The 20,551-nt window shown below is 40.6% G+C and overlaps 1 long non-coding RNA gene across 1 annotated transcript; it reads right to left on the bottom strand.

Moving 5' to 3' along the window:
• Positions 1-8,515: 8,515 nt before the first annotated feature.
• LOC118918287 (uncharacterized) lies at positions 8,516-18,673 on the bottom strand. The gene is made up of 2 exons (XR_005027084.2): positions 18,265-18,673; positions 8,516-11,823 (listed from the first exon to the last, which is right to left on the bottom strand). It is a non-coding gene; the product is annotated as an uncharacterized LOC118918287 (long non-coding RNA).
• Positions 18,674-20,551: the final 1,878 nt, after the last annotated feature.

The following is a 20,551-nucleotide window of genomic DNA, read 5'->3' on the forward strand; positions in this document are numbered from 1 at the left end:
TAGAAACAAAAAGCACTTGACAAAATCTAATACATTACTAATTTGTCAAAAGTATCAGCAAACTATGAATAGAAGGAAACTTCCTCAACCTATGAAACCTATAGTTGACAACTGAATGAAAGCTTTCCCCCTAACATCAGAAACAAGACAAGGATGTCTACTTTCACACTTTTATTCAACAGTGATTTAGAAACCAGTGGAATAAATGCGAAAAGATAAATGAAAGGCATCACAATGGAAAAGAAAAGTAAAAACATCTTCGTTTACAAATGGCATGATCACCAGTGCAGAAAATCCAATGATTAGTTGCGAAACTAGGAAGCAAGTCTTGCAACTTGCAGTAAACAAGATTTTTTGAACGTTTTTGTAAAGAAACACTTTTTGTAAACAAATTAAATTCTAAAAGAAAATTTTTACAATAGCCTAAAAGTGTGAAATTCTGAAGGATGAAAACAAAATATGTGTAAAACTTGAAAACTACAAAACATTGAGACAGAAGGACAATGTTGCTAAAACATCGATTCTCTCCAAACTGATCTACAGATTCAATAACACTCCAATCAAAATACCAGAAGATATCTTTACAGAATTGAACAAGCTGATTCTAAAATTCATATGGAACTGCAAAAACCTGTAAGAGTCTAAACATGTTTAAAAATACAACAAAATTGTAAGGCAAAGACAATCTAATGGCAAGCCTTATTATAAAGATACAACAATCAGGACAGTGTGGTGTTGAATCAAGACATACATATACAATAGTCAATGATACAGAACTGAGAATTCAGAAATAGATTCACACATTATAGAAAATTGAATTCTGACAAAAATGCAAAATCAATTCAGTGGATAAAGGATGGTCTTTTCAACAGAGCTGAAATAATCATACGCCCAAACGTGGAAAAAAAAACTTCAATCCATACCTCTCAACATATTAAAACTTAACTAAAAAATAGACCATAGCCCTAAATGTACAACCTAAAATCATAAAACTTACAGCAGTAATTCAGCAAGGTTTAGGATACAATATACAACACAAAAATCAAATGCACTTCTATATGCCAACAGCAAACATTAGGAGACCAAAATTAAAACCAGTATCATCATTTACAATTCTTCCAAGGAAAATAATCAGATATAAATCTAACAGAATGTACAGGATATGTATGATGAAAGTTACAAAATGCTGATTAAAAAAAAAGAATCAAAGAATACCTAAATAAATGAAGACACATATTGTGACCACAGGCTGAAACTCAACATAGTATAAAGCTGGCAATTATACCCAAATTGATCTATAGGCTTAATGCAACTCCTATCAAAATTCCAGCAAGGTTTTATTACAAAGTTTAAATGGAAAAGCATAGGACCTAACACAGCTAAAACAATTTCAAAAAGAAAAGCAGAGGTGGGGCACTCAAGACAGTGGCGTGAGTAGAGCAGCATAAATCTCCTCCCAAAACCATATATGTTTTGAAAACACAGCAAATACAACTATTCCTAAAAGAGAGACCAGAAGATACAGTACAACAGTCAGGCTACATCTACATCTGTGAGAACTCAGCATCTCATGAAAAGGGTAAGATACAAAGTCGTGACCCAAGCACAACCCCCCACCCCAGCTCACCTGCAGAAGGAAAAGAATCAGTGGGGAGGGAGTGGAAGCACAGGACTGCTAAATGACCAGCCCTAGTAATCCGCACAGGAGCACAGACAACATTGCATGGTGTACTGGACATTAGAGAAATGGAAAAGCAAAATCCGAGACAGAGACTGAGAGGGGTTCCCCACAGCAGGCTCCCCTGGGACAAAAGAAAAGCGGGTGCTTTAAAAGTCTTAAAGGGAAAAGGTTTAACAGCTGGACAAAATCATCCTGGTACACTCAGCCCAGCAGGGTGGGTATCTTTTATTTATTTATTTTTCCAGGCTGGGAATCTTAAGGAACAGAACTTCAGGTGCCCTAATCCCCTGGGAGGTAACACAGCTCCAAAGCCCCTCACGGTGATAAGCAGCCTGCCATTCATTGCCCCCTGCTGGCACTGAAAGCAAACTGGCTGACTCGCCATTGCTGCAGACCAGCGGGGGGGGGGGGGGGGGGGGGGGGGAGCCCCGCCCATAGGAACCACACAGAGTCTTCTCCCAGCGTCCAGCTAACTGGGCCAGACCCTAAGGCTGTCCCCTACACGCAGCAGCCCGGCAGACAGAAAAAGCTGGCGCAAAGTCTGGAAGGCATGAAGGGGAGCCGTTTTTGCAGGAGAACATATGCCACGGGCCTGCGACCCCCGACAGTGCCCTAGGCCATTGGGAGGGCCGCCCTGCACAGGCAGCAGAGAAGGGCAAGGTGACCAGCAAGCAGAAAGGGACGTTGTTCTCCCAACTGACACACACGTCACTCACTGGTGATCACTTCTAATGCCAAAAGGCAGAAGAACCAGGTCCAGTCAAAAATCACTCAAACAACGCCAGAGAGGGGGCCTGGTGAGACAGATATAACCAATCTTCCTGAAAAAATAATTCTAAATAAAAATCATAACCATGCAGATGGACCTGCAGAGAAATATGCAAGAGTTAAGGGATGAAGTCCAGAGGGAGATAACAGAAATGAAACAATTAATGGAAGGACTTAAGACGAGACTAAATGAGGTGCAAGAGACTGTTAATGAACAGAAATCAGAGAATAGGAAACAGAGAAGCTGAGGCAGAAAGAGATAAAAGGATCTCTAGGAATGAAAGAATATTAAGAGAATTGTGTGACCACTCCAAACAGAACAATATGTGCATAATAGGGGTACCAGAAGAAGAGAGAAAAAGGGACAGAAAGTGTCTTTGAAGATATAACTGAAAACTTCCCCAAGGTGGGGAAGGAAACAGTCTCTCACACCATGGAAGCCCACAGATCTCCCAACACAAGGGACCCAAGGAGGACAACACAAAGACATATAATAATTAAAGACAAGGACAGGGTATTAAAGGCAGCCAGAGAGAGGAAAAAGATCACCTACAAAGGAAAATCCATGAGGCTTTCATCAGACTTCTCAACAGAAACCTTACAGGCCAGAAGAGAATGGCATGATACATTTAATGCAATGAAACAGAAGGGCCTTGAACCAATACTGTACCCAGCAGGATTATCATTTAAATTTGAGGGAGGGATTAAACAATTTTCAGATAAGCAAAAGTTGAGGGAATTTGCCTCCCACAAATGACCTCTACAAGGTTATGTTAAAGGGACTGCTCTAGATGGAAGTACTCCTAAGGCTAAATAGATGTCACCAGAGAAAATAAAATCACAGCAAAGAAAGCAAACCAAGCAAATACTAACTAAAGGCAAAAAGTAAAATCAACTATCCACAAAAGCAGTCAAGGGGAACACTAAAAAGTACAGAATAAAACGCCTAACATATAAAGAATGGAGGAGGAAGAATAAGAAGGGAGAGAAATAAAGAACCATCAGACTGTGTTTATAATAGCGTAATAAGTGAGTTAAAGTTAGACGGTAAGATAGTAAAGAAGCTACTCTTGAACCTTTGGTAACCAAGAATCCAAAACTTGCAATGGCAATAAGTGCATATCTATCAATAATCACCCTAAATATAAATGGACTGAACGCACCAATCAAAAGACACAAGAGTCACAGAATGGATAAAAAAGCAAGACCCATCTATATGCTGCTTTCAAGAAACTCACCTCAAACCCAAAGACATGCACAGACTAAAAGTGAAGGGATGGAAAGATATTTCATGCAAACAATAGAGAGAAAAAAGCAGGTGTTGCAGTACTTCTATCAGACAAAATAGACTTCAAAACAAAAAAGTAACAAGAGATAAAGGACATTACATAATGATAAAGGGTCAGTCCAACAAGAGGATATAATTATAAATATCTATGCCCCCAACACAGGAGCACCGACACATATGAAACAAATATGAACAGAATTAAAGGAGGAAATAAAATGCAATGCATTCATTCTAGGAGACTTCAACACACCACTCACTCCAAAGGACAGATCCACCAGACAGAAAATAAGTAAGGACACAGAGGCACTGAACAACAAACAGATGGACCTAACAGACATCCACAGAACTCTACATCCCAAAGCAGCAGGACACATATCCTCCTCAAGTGCACATGGAACATTTTCCAGAATAGACCACATACTAGGCCACAAAAAGAGCCTCAGTAAATTCCAAAAGACTGAAATTCTACCAACCAACTTCTCAGATCACAAGGTATAAAACTAGAAATAAATTGTACAAAGAAAACAAAAAGGCTCACAAACAAATGGAGGCTTAACAACATGCTCCTAAATAATCAATGGGTCAATGACCAAATTAAAACAGAAATCAAGCAATATATGGAGACAAATGACAACAACAGCACAATGCCCCAACTTCTGTGGGATGCAGCAAAAGCAGTTCTAAGAGGGAAGTATATAGCAATCCAGGCCTATTTAAAGAAGGAAGAACAGTCCCAAATGAACAGTCTTAAAGTCACAATTATTGAAACTGAAAAAAGAAGAACAAATGGGGCCCAAAGTCAGGGGTGACATAATAAAGGTCAGAGAAGAAATAAATAAAATTGAGAAGAATAAAACAATAGAAAAAAATCAATGTAACCAAGAGCTCATTCTTTGAGAAAATAAACAAAATAGATAAATCCCTAGCCAGACTTATTAAGAGAAAAAGAGAATCTACACACATGAACAGAAATAAGAAAGAAAAAATCACAACGGACACCACAGAAATACAAAGAATTATTAGAGAATACAATGAAAATCTATATGCTAATAAGCTGAATAACCTAGAATGGACAACTTTCTAGAAAAATACAACCTTCCAAGACTGACCAAGGAAGAAACAGAAAATCTAAACAGAACAATTAGCAACAACGAAATGGAATTGGTAATCAAAAAGCTACCCAAGAACAAAACCCCCAGGCCAGATGGATTCACCACTGAATTTTATCAGACATTTAGAGAAGATATAATACCCATTCTCCTAAAATTTTCCAAAAAATAGAAAAGGGCAGAGTATCTCCAAACTCATTATATGAAGCCACCATTACTCTAATATCAAAACCAGGCAAAGACCCCATCAAAAAAGAAAATTACAGACCAATATCCCTGATGAACATAGATGCAAAAATATTCAACAAAATATTAGCAAACTGAATTCAAAAATACATCAAAAGGATCATACACCATGATCAAGTGGGATTCATCTCCGGGATGCAAGGATGGTACAACATTTGAAAATCCATCAACATCCACCACCATATCAACAAAAAGGACAAAAACCAGATGATCATCTCCATAGATGCTGAAAAATCATTTGACAAAATTCAACATCCACTCATGATAAAAACTCTCAACAAAATGGGTATACAGGGCAAGTACCTCAACATAATAAAGGCCATATATGACAAACCCACAGCGAACATCATACTTAACAGCAAGAAGCTGAAAGCTTTTCACCTAAGATCGGGAACAAGACAGGGATGTGCACTCTCCCCACTGTTATTCAACATAGTACTGGAGGTCCTTGCCACGGCAATCAGACAACACAAAGAAATAGAAGGCATCCAGATTGGTAAAGAAGAAGTTAAAACTGTCCCTGTTTGCAGATGACATGATATTGTATATAAAAATTCCTAAAGAATCCACTCCGAAACTACTAGAACTAATATCTGAATTCAGCAAAATTGCTGGATACAAAATTAATAAACATAAATCTGTGTAATTCCATGATGAAAGAGAAATCAGGAAAACAATCCCACTCACAATTGCATAAAAAAGAATAAAATACCTAGGAATAAACCTAAGGAAGTGAAAGACCTATACTCTGAAAACCAGAGACAGTCATGAGAGAAATTCAAGAAGATAACCAATAAATGGAAACACATCCTGTGCTCATGGATACGAAGAATCAATACTGTCAAAATAACCATCCTGACTAAAGCAATCTACAGATTCAATGCAATCCCTTTCAAAATACCTACAGCATTCTTCAATGAACTGGAACAAATAGTTCTAAAATTCATATGGAACCACCAAAGACCCTGAATAGCCAAAGCAAATCTGAGAACAAAGAATAAAGCAGGGGGGATTACGCTCTCCAACTTTAAGCTCTACTATGAAGCCACAGTAATCAAGAGAATTTGGTACTGGCACAAGAACAGGCCCACCGACCAATGGAACAGACTAGAGATCCCAGATATAAAACCAAGCAGATATGCTCAATTAATATACAATAAAGGAGCCATGGAAATGCAATGGGGAAATGACAGCCTCTTCAACAACTGGTGTTGGCAAAACTGGACAGCTACATGCAAGAGAATGAAGCTGAATTATTGTCTATCCCCATACACAAAAGTAAACTCGAAATGGATCAAAGACCTGAATGTAAGTCATGAAACCATTGAACTCTTAGAAGACAACAAAGGCAAAAATCTCCTGAATATAAACACGAGCAACTTTTTTCTGAATGCATCTCCTTGAGCAGGGGAAACAAAAGCAAAAATGAACACATGGGACTACCTCAAACTAAAAAGCTTCTGTACAGCAAAGGAAACCATCAACAGAACAAAAAGGCATCCTATAGTATGGGAGAATATATCTGTAAACAACATATCCGACAAGTGGTTAACATCCAAAATATATAAAGAACTCACATGCCTCAACACCGAAAAGGCAAATAACCCTATTAAAAAGGGGGCAGAGGATATGAAGATACACTTCTCCAAAGAAGAAATTTAGGTGGCCAACAGGCAGATGAAAAGATGCTCCCACATTAGGGAAATGCAAATAAAAACCACAATGAGGTATCACACCTCACACCAGTTAGGATGGCAAGTATCTAAAAGACCAAAAACAAATGCTGGCGAGGATGTGGAGAAAGGGGAGCCTTCCTACAGTGGTGGTGGGATTCATCTCAGGGAAGCAAGGATGATGCACTGCTGGTGGGAATGTAAGCTAGTTCAACCATCATGTAAAGCAATATGGAGGTTCCTCAAAAATCTAAAAATACAAATACCATTTGACCCGGAAATCCCACTTGTAGGAATTTACTCAAAGAAAATAAGTTCTCAGATTCAAAAAGACATATGCACCTCTGTTTATTGCTGTACTACTTATAATAGCCAAGATATGGAATCAACCTAAGTGTCCACCAGTAGATGAATGGATAAAGAAGACGTGGTACCCATACACAATCGAATACTATTCATCCGTAAGAAAGAAAGAAATCCTACCATTTGCAACAAGATGGATGGAGCTGGAGGATATTATGCTCAGTGAAATAAGCCAAGCAGAGAAATACAAGTACCAAATGATTTCCCTCATTTGTGGAGTATAATAACGAAGAAAAACTGAAGGAACAAAACAGCAACAGACTCACGGACTCCAAGATAGGACCAGCGGTTATCAAAGGGGAAGGGTGAGGGAGAGCAGGTGAGGAGGGAGGGAGAAGGGGATTGTGGGGTATCATAATTGGTACACATGGTGTGTGTGGGGTCATGGGGAAGACAGTGTAGCAGAGAAGACAAGTAGGGACTATGTGGCATGTTAGTACACTGATGGACAGTGACTACAGTGGGGTATGTGGTGAGCATGATAACATGGGTGAATGTAGTAACCATGTTGTTTTCTCAAGTGAAACCTTCATAAGTGTATTATCAATAAAACCTTAATAAAAAATAAATAAGTAAAATGCTCCCCCTCCCAAAAAATGTGCCATTGTGATATGCAGATTATTTTGAGCTGAAAACCATCAAGGCCAGAAAGTCTCCGAAACTCTGATATCCCACCCAAGAGCCCTATGCCTTTCTCTTTCGTTCAGCTCATTCTGTTTTTAGAACCCATGTCTATATCTTCCCCATGCATACATAATTAGATTTTTCCTCCTGTTAATATGTGTCATGTCAATTTGATTTCATCCAGCTGGAACCTGGAGAGAGAGAGGGAATTTCTTCCTACCCAACACTTCCATAGCAACACTGGGCAGCCTGTTTGAGACAGATTTGCCTAACCCATTCGTTCTGATGTTAACAGTTCACTACACCTTCCCCATTCCCATGCTCTCCTCTACTCACTGAAAAATAGCCTTTAAGCCAAACCAAATTAAGGGCTCAAGCAAGAATTAGGACTTCAGAATCCCAAGGAGTCAGAATACAGCAAACGCTCACTTCAGAGGGGCCAATCATTGCTGAAGGCACTCATGTCCAGCTCTCAGAGGACCTTCTCAGCTCCCCTCCCAACAAGACCCCAACAGTGGAAGGCAAACTAGGAAAAATGGGGAGACCCTAGAAGTCAGTTCAACCTAACATGGTAATGAATGAGGGCTGGCGGACGTAGCCCAAATACTTTGATAAGGAAGACAGAGATAGTTTACAATACTTTTAACTAGGGAACACTCGAAATATTAAAATATCATCCCTAATCCTACTATGGCCAGTGTCATTTTTACTTTGATTTTCCTATGCATTTTCAATCAAACCAGTGTACATGAAATTGATACAATTTTGTCACTCAACTGAAATCTTTAATTTTAAAGGACTGCAAAATATAAAAAGTATCTTGGAAGCCACACCCAACCACCTCCACTTAGAGAGGAAATTTAAAGCCCCAATTGATCAGAGGTGTAGAACATGCCTAGAGCTCACTTCCCAACCTTCCTCCCAGTGGAAGAGTCTCTAAGCAGTAGAGGATAGGTGGGAAATTTCACTGAATTCCTTTTCAACCCTTCCACTCTGGAGCCCTTTAAATATATTACTGCTCAAAATATTCTGAAATAAATCTACCCATGGGATGCTAAGGTACACACATCGCAGGCTCAGTAAATGAACCAGACTGGGGAATTGCAGCCAGTTTTTGCAAGGTAGTGTCTGCTTAAGCGATTCAAAGAATAAGAATCATTCCAAAAAGTAGGACTGTACAAAGACACACAAGCATTTACAAAAACAGAAGAGCAAGATATGGCTTATGTTAGTTTTAGTAATTAATATACATTTGTGAATAATATAATCAGCAGGTTACTCCGAATTAGAAATAACATTAAGCATTTTCACAGATCTTAAAGCAAGTCTAAACACTCATACATTAAAATATATATATATATGTAGTTCTGCAGGGATGGAGGTGGAAGAATTTTAAAAGCCCAAGTTTTAAAGTTCAAGTGTTTTTACCGAAAAGGCATTTAACAAATTATATTGACTTCACTATGCAGCCCTTGTACACATTTAACAGATTCAATCCCAGGATTGCACACAAGGCGATGATGGATCACACAATATGCAGAACCGCCCTAAGAAGTGACCCAAATTTTAAGTCCAGAAGACAGAAACCCAGAAACTTAGCAAGATAAATATTTACAAATACAGTATAGGGAACAGCAAATATTTCAATAGCTTTGTTAAATGCCTTCTCTGAGGTTTAATAGAGGCTACAAAGGGAGAAACAGCTGGCAATCTGTAAATCAGGAACTGGAACTTGAACCAAAAACAAAAAACCTACGCTTTCCAAAATTTTCCAACAACCTCAAGTGAACATAGGCAACTAGGCATACACCAGTCCTCCATTCTCCTTAGGTGACTTTTAATAATTGCTGTTGTTACCATCTGTTGTCTATAAATCACTAATGCAAGCACTGCTTCCTTTGGCATTCCTGCAACGTTTTCAGTTATGAGAAAACCTGCAGAAGGAACTCTGCTTACACCAAAGCACGGGAGCAAGGAAACAGGTGACCGTGGAATAGTAAGGCCCTAAGAAAGGCAGCAGGTCGTATAGTTACCTCCTTGTGGGCAAAATCCCTGCCCTAAAACTATGCAACCTACTACCTCTTCCTAGGAACCCATTTCTTTTCTTGGCTGTTCTTCTACTTGGCAGATGCACTTCAAATTAACCTGTTAAAACAGGCCATAGTCTTCAAGTTTTATTTCAAATTCAAATTAGAATTCTTTCATAGGTGCTTTTAAAAAGCGACTGGCCATCCAACCTTGGTAAAAAACACAAATATATTTGCTTAAAAGCAAACCTTGTTACAAAGGAACAAGTTCAATTGCACCAGAAGATGCAAACCTAGAGGCCTACCACCAGCCCATCACATATTCGAGCCACAGACTTCTAAATTTTTAGTGTGTTACCAAAATTTAAAGCTCAAAACCCATAAAATCTCCAGCCTCCCTTGATAACACTGGAAAACTAGGTGACACTATGTATAAATCCTGCTTGCCAGTATCAACTGGGACAAATTAATTTCCTGCCTGTCTCCTTTAGGTGCCATGTGTTTCCTAGGTACCACAGGCCCTTCCCAGGCATTTGTTTTTTCCCCCTGAATTACGGCCAACAGAAACAAAAGCTGATCATAATTTTTGTCACCATCAAAAACAAGCTTTGGAGACTGTCATTCTCCATAAAGGTACTTTAAGAGTTTTTATAAAATGTAGCTGTTCTCTACTATATGATTCACTTACTGACCATGGCTGGCAAGGGTACAAAAGGTTCCTTCTGTCCTTAATAAAAGCTATGCATTTATTTTTCTCCACCACCTTAGTAATTAGATAAGGATAAGTTTCCCACTGTGAAGTGGTGATGATACCCACACTTGAAGGCAGCCCATGTCAGAAAACCAGAGCTCCATGACTACACTTGTCACACAATGAGCAGGTGAGCTGTGCAACTTGTCAGTTTAAGATTAAGCCAAAGAATGTAAGATTCCCCCCAATATTTGTATGTCCAATTTTAACAAAGACCAAATCTGGACCATGCGGGTGTCCATCTATATACCAGGAATAAAATAAAAAGCATAAATTTGGCCCAGATCTATCACCTGGGCTGGGCCCATCAACACACCAATGAAGCAGTGGTACAACACTGCCCAAGGTGACCCAAAAACCCAAACCAGGGAATGACTCATAATCAACCTGACTCCATTTTAGCTCAGTATCTTTCCAGTGTCTATTTACCTTTACTACCCAGGGCCTCACCCTGGACATGTGAAGGATATATGGTGATTAACCTATTTAAAATTCCAAAAGGGCATGGTCCCCTATTAAGATTTCCTGAGACACTTAAGTTCTCTGCTCTGAGATTTTTAATTCCAAATTTCTGAAACATACTGTATGTGAAAAGTAAGAATGTTACCTGGATTGCTGTGTCCACTGTACTTGAACACAGAAAATTAGCAACTGACATAAATTAAATACAGAACAAGGTCAAAATTAATTCTTCGGAGTTTTACTATCATCCAGAGAAAAAAAAAGGCAGCAAGTCCACCCATCAGGGAAGGCAATAGACTGTATAGTTATCTCCAGAACAGGGTAAAACCACTACCCCACAACTATACAATCTACTACCTCACTCTGACAGAGCAAACTTCTTCTGGAAGGATAACACAATCTTTCTCAAAAGAAAAATGCAACATAAAATTAGCAGCATCAATCAAAATAAAATACACACTTACTCTGAGATTCAGAAATGAGAAGCAGAAAGTATCTTTGCCCCATCCAGTCTACTTGCCAGTATTTTTGGGTTCTAAGAAAAGCAACGTGCAAACCAGAAGAAATTCTGCACCTACAGAATTTTTATGCAAGTTAACCTTAAATATTGCACAGTAAGTTACTTTCTATGAGGCCGCTGAGATGCAGATTTTTCTATCACCTTAGGAAAGACAGTAGATTGTATAGTTATCTCCCAGTGGTGGGTGTGACCCTAAAACTATACAACCTACTACCTCATCCCACAGTGAAGAGAATGTCCAGGGTGAATGTTGAAAAGGGACCACAGCTGAGTACCACAGGAAGGCTCTCTCCTTGGTGATCCTGGTTCCCCTGTGTGAATAGAGGGAAAAATGAAAATTTTAAATCGCTTTCATTCATTTAATTCAAACTTAAGTTTAACTGAACTTTCCAATCCCAGCAATTTAAATTGTTCCTACATGTATCATGATCTATGCAGTGCTTTCATTTCCTATATAGGTTAGTATTATTTTAAATGCTTGGTTATTTGAATCTACTCCTAAAACCATGTATTTATAAGATTCAGAAATCATTACCTTACTATATCTATTGACCATTATCAACATTTCATTTTCTTATTGTTGCTAGAAATGAAAATTCATAAAATCACTTATCCTTCATAAAGAAACCAACAAAGGGACAGAAAAAAAATACACGAAGATAATCTCATTTTTAAATTAACCTCATGTATTCCATGCCAACAAACATTAAGTGGCCTTTTTAACAGAATATCAAAGGTAATCTACTAGATCTGAATCAGTATCGGGATAATTCCTTTAACTTGAAAGGTGCTGTGGGGATGAAAGGCAAGGACCGAGACATTTTACACAGTACTTTCTGAACTAAGCAATATGATCAGTTTAAGTTTTATAACCCAAATTTTAAAATTCAAATGAATCTAAACCATATTAAATACTCTTATGATATATAGCTCAATGGAACAGAATTGAAAGTCCAAAATTAAACCCCATACAATGGGCCAATTTATTTTCAACAAGGGTGCCAAGACAATTCAACAGGGAAAGAATAGTTTTTTCAATTAACAGATAGTGCTGGGACAAATGGATATCCACATGCAAAAGAATGAATTTGGATCCATAACTCACACCATATATAAAAGTAACAAGACAAATAACCTATTTTAAAGAACAGCAAAGGATTCTAATAGACATTTCTACAAAGATATGGCTCAGAAGTACAAATGGCTGAGTACATAAAAAGTCACTCAACATCATTTATTAGTCATTACAAAATCCCAAACCAAAACCAGGGAGCATTTTCAGACCAGCTAGAATAACTAGCTACACCCAAACAAACAGATCAAGACGACTAGTGTTGGTGAGGATGTGGAGAAATTAGAACCCTGACATGATGGTAGGAATGTGAAATGGTACAGACCCAGGTGTTTGGAAGGTCTAGCAGTTCATCAAGATGTTGAACAACCCAGCAATTCCACTCGTAGGTATATTCACGAGAACTAAACACAGAAACATGTACACAAATGCTGACAGCAGCAATACTCATGTGGAGTCAACAAAACCAAGGCTCACACCCCGGCCCTGCCTCCTCACCACCACTGAAACCCTGTGCTCGCCATTCCAGCCCCTCAGCATTCTTAGCTGCAGCATCAATACACTGGACTAATGATCTGTAAGAATAGGGGATTTACCTCACATCCAATACAAGAGGCTCCATGTCAAGCCCTCGATGTTTGCCGTATTTTTTACGTCAACACCTCTTTTTTATGTTAAGTGGAAACTGGTGCTGAAAAGTTTAATAACTTGCCCCAAATTATAGGAGATAGAATTGGATCTTGAAACTTACTATAACTGAGCCCGTTTCAATTCTACAAGGCCATATGATTCAAGGTATGAACATGTATGACAGTTGTCCCTAAAAAAACCAAGCCTTTATAAGCCAAAATCTTTCCCCATAACCGGTATGGTTCTTGTAAAAGAATGATGGTGAACAGTAAAAACGAGCTGGTATCTCTACCCTAACCCTCAATCCCAACCAACTTTCTCATTTAAAATATGTTTGACCCATCAAACATAGGTATCTAAAACGAAATAAAGGTAGAATCTAAAATGTATTCACTTTTCAATTCAGGCAAGTATGGCAGGCTTACTTTGTAAGAAAACAAACACCACACAGGTAGAAAGCAATCTGGCAATTTACATGTGAAGGAGTATTAAAATGCTCCTCAGTTCTGGAGGAAATATATACAAATACCATCCAAAAGTTGGGTGTTTATGAGTGACAGGAAGGGGGGAATAGATCTCTACTATGTAGCATTACTTATTAGACCAGTGTTTTCCACCTCTCCACAATCCATGGCAAGAAAAATATTTTATATTTCTAAGTAGCACTCATACATAGGTAATTAGTATTAATTACTAATATGAAAAAAATTAACATTGTTCAAATTATTACTAACGCTTACTCTTATATTTTACTATTTCACACAATAAACTGATTTTATGATTTTTATGATGATTCTCAGCCTGCAGATATTTAGAAAACAATTATTAGAGCAAAATTTGGAAAAAAACTAAAAGCTAACAGCTAAGCGGGAGCAATGTTCAGTTAAACAAGCTTTCAGAAACAATACAATCCATATACTATAATCTACGGATTATGAGTACCCATGGAAATATTAAGAAGGTTAAATAAAACCTTCACATTACACTACACGGTCACAACTATATAATGCCTGGCTACTGAGACAGAGAAAGAAGTAGGATAACTAGTTGGTGTTTAATTTACAGTTTTTAAGATTTTTTCCTCTAGTTACAGCGTTTTTCCAAATCAGAGACAGTGTCTGAATGTTGGCTTCACGTTTACCATGTCTTTAGACACAAAGATAACATGTTTCTGGGTCTTTCTTATTTTAATTTATAAAAACTTGACAAATCTTAGCCTGTTGAGAGGGATAAGAAATAAAACACAGAAGGCACCAAGTTCAATGCAAAGTGCATAGTGGATGATCATTACCTTGTAGCTGCAACCATCAATATTATATTTTTAACTAAAACGTTCTTAAACAACATTATTTGATCTTTCAGATCAATTTTTTTTAAGTAACATACTTTTACATTCATTTTCTATCCTTATTCACCTTCTGCCTCAACCTGTAACTTGAACTACTCCCCTACTCATCAGAAAATTAGTGAATATGTCACAGTTCAATGTGGACAAAATGTACCAGACACTGATTTCAGCTTCAACAGAACACTACAGGTAGTGCAAGAAAGGAGTTTTAACTTTGAGCCTGTATCCTTGGGCAAGTTACACAAACTGCCCTGAGGTTCAGTTCTCCCATCCCCAATTAGGGAACTGTTAACATTCACACCTCACGGGCTTTTGAGGACTGGGAACATGCAAAGCACCATAATGACCCAGAAGTAAATTCTCAACAAGTGGTAACTATTCCTCTTAATAAATTAGATCAATTTGAGAGTCTGTCCAAGTCGGTAGTTTTATTATCCCGGACATACTTGCAATAGTCAAAAATACTTTTCATTTTAAAACATGCTGTGTCAATTTAAAATGTGCTATGAAGAGGCAAATCTACTTACTAATTATGAGTAAGCTTGTCTTGTCTGTATCCGTATTTACATCAAGTAAGGGTTCCATCATTAACACACTCCGTAACCCACACTTTAAAATCCATTTACATTTCGGTAGATGACTGTAGTGTATGAAAGCATACCATGTTTAACGCACTTGTATGGACAATACATCAAAGTCAGGGTTTTTAACCTGCATCCATAACAGGCTTCAGGAACCCTCCCACAATTGTACATATACTTTTTCTGCAAAAGCCTATACCTTTTATCTCATTTTTTTCTCCAAGAGTCCATACCTTTTATCACATTTGCAAAGTCTATGACCAAAAGTAAGCTTAAGTGTCACAGTCCTAAAAACACATTTTCATATGCTTTCTGATAGTTATATATTGATAAAGTAAAATATATAAATTTCACCTTTGTCAGTTGTTTTCAACAAACTAGCTTCCAAATTGTTAAAACATGCCATACTAGTCCAAAAGCAGGCACACCCTACCTTCTGTATACAAAATTCTGCCAAATCATAATTAGTATGTCATTCTAAATCAGATCACCTAAAACTTAATATTGCTGAGGAGCAAATAACACTGAACAGAAGTGTTTATCAGCTGCCTCAGAATACTTAAAATCAGACCTAGAAAAAGCCTAAGAAAATACCTGATACAATTTCACATTTGAGATAAAGCTGTGCAGAGAGACAAGGAACTTTTTTCAAGTGATCTACAAACTGCAAATACTCAGCTGGAGAAAGCCATTTTCGAAAAGCCGCTAAAAAATCCATTAGAATTGCATTATCTACTCCGTAGTCCTTAGCTACTTGTAGCTACTGAGCACTGGAAACGTGACTAGCCCAAAGTGACATGTCCTACTGTCAACTACACTCTAGGCTTAAGAAGACTTACTATCAAAAGAAGCAGTGGCTCTCATTTTATCTGGCTATTTAATGAAGTCCACTGCTAGCTAGTTCTAAGACTGTACAATGCTTAGAACACCCACCCAGACACAGGGCATGCTATGACCAGGCTTCCCTTACTCCAGACCAAAGGTCACCTGAGGCAATGTTGACAACTCAATACTGGGGATCCGAATTACTCTATTCTCATCTAGACATGGAAAAAAAAAATCACTGCCAATTACATTCTGGGAGTGAAAACAACCTGTACTCAATAAAAGCTTTTCAGACTATTAAAAACTTAAGTGATTAAAATGCACACAGGTCACAGATAGCGAATTTACTTCTCCCAACTCTTAAAAAGTAAAGGGATGGGAACATGTTCCACCAAATATAAATTAGCAGGTCAGCGTTTAGTACTCCTTGGAAAAGATCAATGCTATAAACTAGAAAACACCCTTTAGAAGGTGTTTATATCTTCTTAATGTCAGTATCTTAACTGACAAATACAAAGGTGAAATTTATATACGCTGAGTTTAGAAGGGACTGGTGAACTTTTTTGACATCCTTGGAGAACGGTATTTTGCAGGAATACACACAGAATCAGTAGTTTCATGTAACACACCACTAATATTTTCTATTTTATTTTTTAAAAATTCTGATCACAACCCACTAAAGTGATTTCATGACCCAAAGAGGACCTACAGTATGAAAAACTAGTTTAGACCTCTCAATATTGAGCAATTCCCACTACTACTAAAGCTATTACTTACTAGCTTCTTTTTTTTTAAGGCACAAAAATCTAGTGTGCCATACTCTCAACTGAGAAATTCTAATTAATGGTAACAGAAACAAAATACCTGGAATAAAACAGGTGAAGCGGGAAGGCCCCAAGGCCTAGTTCAAGATAAATACCTTCCAGGTGTCAGTGAAAAACAGTAAAATGTTTTCCCACTTCAACTGTAATTGTCAACACACAAGTAACACATTTTATAATGCTACTTAATCATAATGATTTAGAAGTCAAGACAATTTGTCTACTCCCCAAAACTAAGGTTTCACAAGAATCACAAAACCCACTCAGTTAACTTTCAAGATTTACTTCCTGAACTACACATACTCCTTAATATCCTGTAAGTTGGCCTGAGTACCATACAGCGGAAAGACCTGGATATAAACTATTTTATTTTCTAACCTACATATAAATTTAGAACTTGACCTTAAATGTTCTTAAACTACTGCACGATTTTCAGGCCAATAGATACATACATAAAGAACTGCTAAACGAGGTTTTAACTTTAGAAACTGAGTGCCAAGAAAGCAGTATTTATCAGTGAAGTTAAGGAAGTCATCCAATCTTCCAATTTAATTTACTCCAGCTATCTGACAGTCTCCAATGCCCTTCCCCCGTTTGCCAACCCTCTCTAAGCGGGACGTCTATTAAAGAGCCAATGAGTAAGCGAAACATTGCCTCACCTCTGACACACGAGGCAGGAGACCAAGCCCTACTTACTGTTAAGAGCTGGAGACCGAAAACTATTGCTGGCCAAGAACATACAGGTTACACACGCGTCGCCCGGAACCCCCTGGGACACGTGCCGGTCAGCCCGCTTCCCGACAGCGGCCTGCAGCGCTGCGTCCCAGGTCACCCAAAAGGGGCTCGTCCCCCAGGACCCCACTTCCGCTTGCACGCCTCGCCCTCCACAAGGACGGTAGACCCGGCCGGCCCGCACAGGGCCCCAGGACGCAGGCGGCGCATGGCCTCGCAGACGACCGTCAAGGAGTCAGCCCAGAGCCCGCCCGCCCGGGCCCTCCCCCAGCACTCCCCACCTTTCCTCCTGCATCCCAGCCCCCAAGGCCAAGGTCTTCCCGGCCCCCAAACCTGATGGCGGAAGTGACGCAAGGGGGACCTGGCGGCGCCTGCAGCCAGTCACGCCACAGTTGGAGGCGGCACTGGCCAATGTGCGCAGCTGGAGGGAGGGACTTCCCCAGCCTAAGTTTGATTGAAGTTGGGGGGGAAGGGCGGGGGGAAGAATGTGAAGAATGACCCCTCCCCCGGTCCGTGAGGCGCTGGGCGGGAAGCGGAGGGGGCTGGGGCCGGCTAAGCACGCCACGCGGCGCCCATCCCCCGCCCGCGCCACCGCCTCCCCGGTCCCCGCTCAGAGCCCGTTCGCCCCAGCCTGCCGCCTCCGCCGGCTGGCCTGCAACAATTCTCCGTTCCCACTGACGCCAGGGGCCTGAAGGAAGGAAAATGGCGACGAGCCCGCGCTCGCCCTCCGCCTCCGTACCCACCTCAGGCTCACGGAGAAAGGCGCCGGTAGTCGCCGGCCGCCGCGGAGACACTCCAGCCCTCGCGCCCCGCGCCAGGCAGCCGCTGCAGCACGAGATCCGCGCGCGGAGACCCGGATGGAGGCACTGGCGGGCGGGCCGAGGTGGCCTGAGGGAAGACAGCGCTGGCGCCGGGAAGCCGAGGTGGAGGCGGGCATCAGGGCAGCGCGCATGCCCATTGGCCGGGTCATCTGACTGACGTGCGGTGCGCCCTCTCACTTCGGCCGAGCCGGGCTCGCAGGGACCTCACTAAAGGGCCATGGCTGGACCCGCCCTACACTGGGCGGCTGCGGCGGGAGGCCGGGCCACCCACCTTGCCTGCTGCCCATTTTCTATTGGGCGTCCCGGAGAGTGGCAGGGCGGTGTCCACGCCCTGCACGCGTGATGGACGGCGCCGTCTCGGAGCCGCTGAGAGAGCGCTGGGCTGCGCGGTTCCGGCAGATCTGCGGTTGCTTGCTCTCAGTTTCCCCGTTTATTGGTGAGGCCCTTGTGTCTGCCGACCGTCCCAGGGGTTGAAGTTCTTCAGACGCTGTTATCACAGGCCGTCTTTCGCTCCACCCCGGGTCGCCCGCCGCCGGTCTTGCCATTTTGTGCGCGGTTTAAAAACCGGCGGTGCTGGGGCAGCCGATGGGGTAGAGGATGCGGTTTATCCGTGTTCAGGGAGCAAGGAGCCGGAGGGGCATGAACTGGTCCCGGGAGATGGGCAGGGTTGGGAGGTCCCGGAGGAAGAGTGCGGTGGGAGGGCACCCTGCCCGGCTGAGGTCGGGGGCCCTGAACGCATCCACGTGCGCCCCAGGACCGTAGGTGCTAGGCACTATAGGCGCCGTTCTCAGGGGACGGGGGGCGCTGTACACGGGTGCTGTTCATTTTAGGTGCTGTGCTCGCGGTGCTGTCCCCTGTGGGCCCCGTGCTAGGGGGTGCTGTGCAGGTTGGCCCACAAGTTGTTGTAAATGGGGCCTGGTGGCAGGACTGTGGCGAGACCATTGGGGTGTGCTCAGGGTGGAGTCAGGGGGCACTAGGACTGAACTGCACCCGCATGCTGTGGTCCTGTCGCTGCGGAGATCAACAGCTAAAGGCCCCAGAGCCCTAAGAGCCTTTCTGACATTTTCTTCTTATGTTCGGCCGCAAGTTCTTTTAAGTGTGAAAAAGTACATGTGAAATACATTACCCTGCTTTCCAGTCCGTTCTCCATTACCCTTGAACCAACCAAATAACCTTGAAATCCATAATGGAAATGACTGATTGATTTGATCGTAAGTGAAAATCCAATTAAAGAAAATACTTCAAAGTTAAAAGACAAATGACAAGTTGGAAAAGCAATGTAAAATCTGTGTCAGGCAAAACATTAATTGAAATGTCTACTGGTTTAGAGCAAGGATCTGAAACCAGAGTGCTGAGTTTACATCCCAGTTCTGCAATCTCCTGACTACACAACACTGGGCAAATGCTTGTCCATTCTGTGCCTCAGGTTGTTCATCTCCCTATAAAACGGGCATTTTAACAATATTTATCTTATAGAACTACTATAGGAATTAAATTAGTAAACATTACGAGTACTTGGAACAGCGCTTGGTGCATATAAGACTTCTATAAGTGTTTGCTGTATGTTATCCATAATGTATAAAATCGGTATTTTTCCAGTCAATAGGGAAAAAGTGAATTGTCCATTAAAATTTAGACAACGGATATGAATTGACATTTCAGAAAAGAAACAAAAATGGCCAATAAATGTGAAAAAGATGTTCATCCTCTTTAGCCATCAAATAAATACAAATCATAACCATATTCCAGGTAATTATAGGTCATTGCTTAAAGGTGGTATGAAAAACTGGTAGTAATGCAGACCCGCATTTATCAATATGTGGAGATTGTAAGAGTTATATTGTTAAGTGAGAATTTTACCAAACAGTGTATGTACTACAGGACCCCATAAATCTTAAACAAGGTTTAGCTCTGGAATTACTCTTGACCTTTATTGTCTACACATTTTTGGATTCCTAGCAGTGCGTATGTATTGTTTTCATAGGAAAAACTGTATAAACATCATCCCTCAGGATGTTGTTCCCCAATATCCATTGTCTCCTCCTGTAATAGACAGAAACCTGGTTTTAGGTGATAACCCTAGTCTGCACTTGAATGTAGCTATGTGACAGTTCTGGCCCTTGGAATATGATCGGAAGGAGGACATTTCTGGGTCTGCCTTCCAAGGGAGGGCTTCCCCTTTCTCTCCCCTTTCTAATTTCCAGTGGCC

Source organism: Manis pentadactyla, chromosome 3 (genome assembly GCF_030020395.1).
Source record: "Manis pentadactyla isolate mManPen7 chromosome 3, mManPen7.hap1, whole genome shotgun sequence".
NCBI lineage: Eukaryota > Metazoa > Chordata > Mammalia > Pholidota > Manidae > Manis > Manis pentadactyla.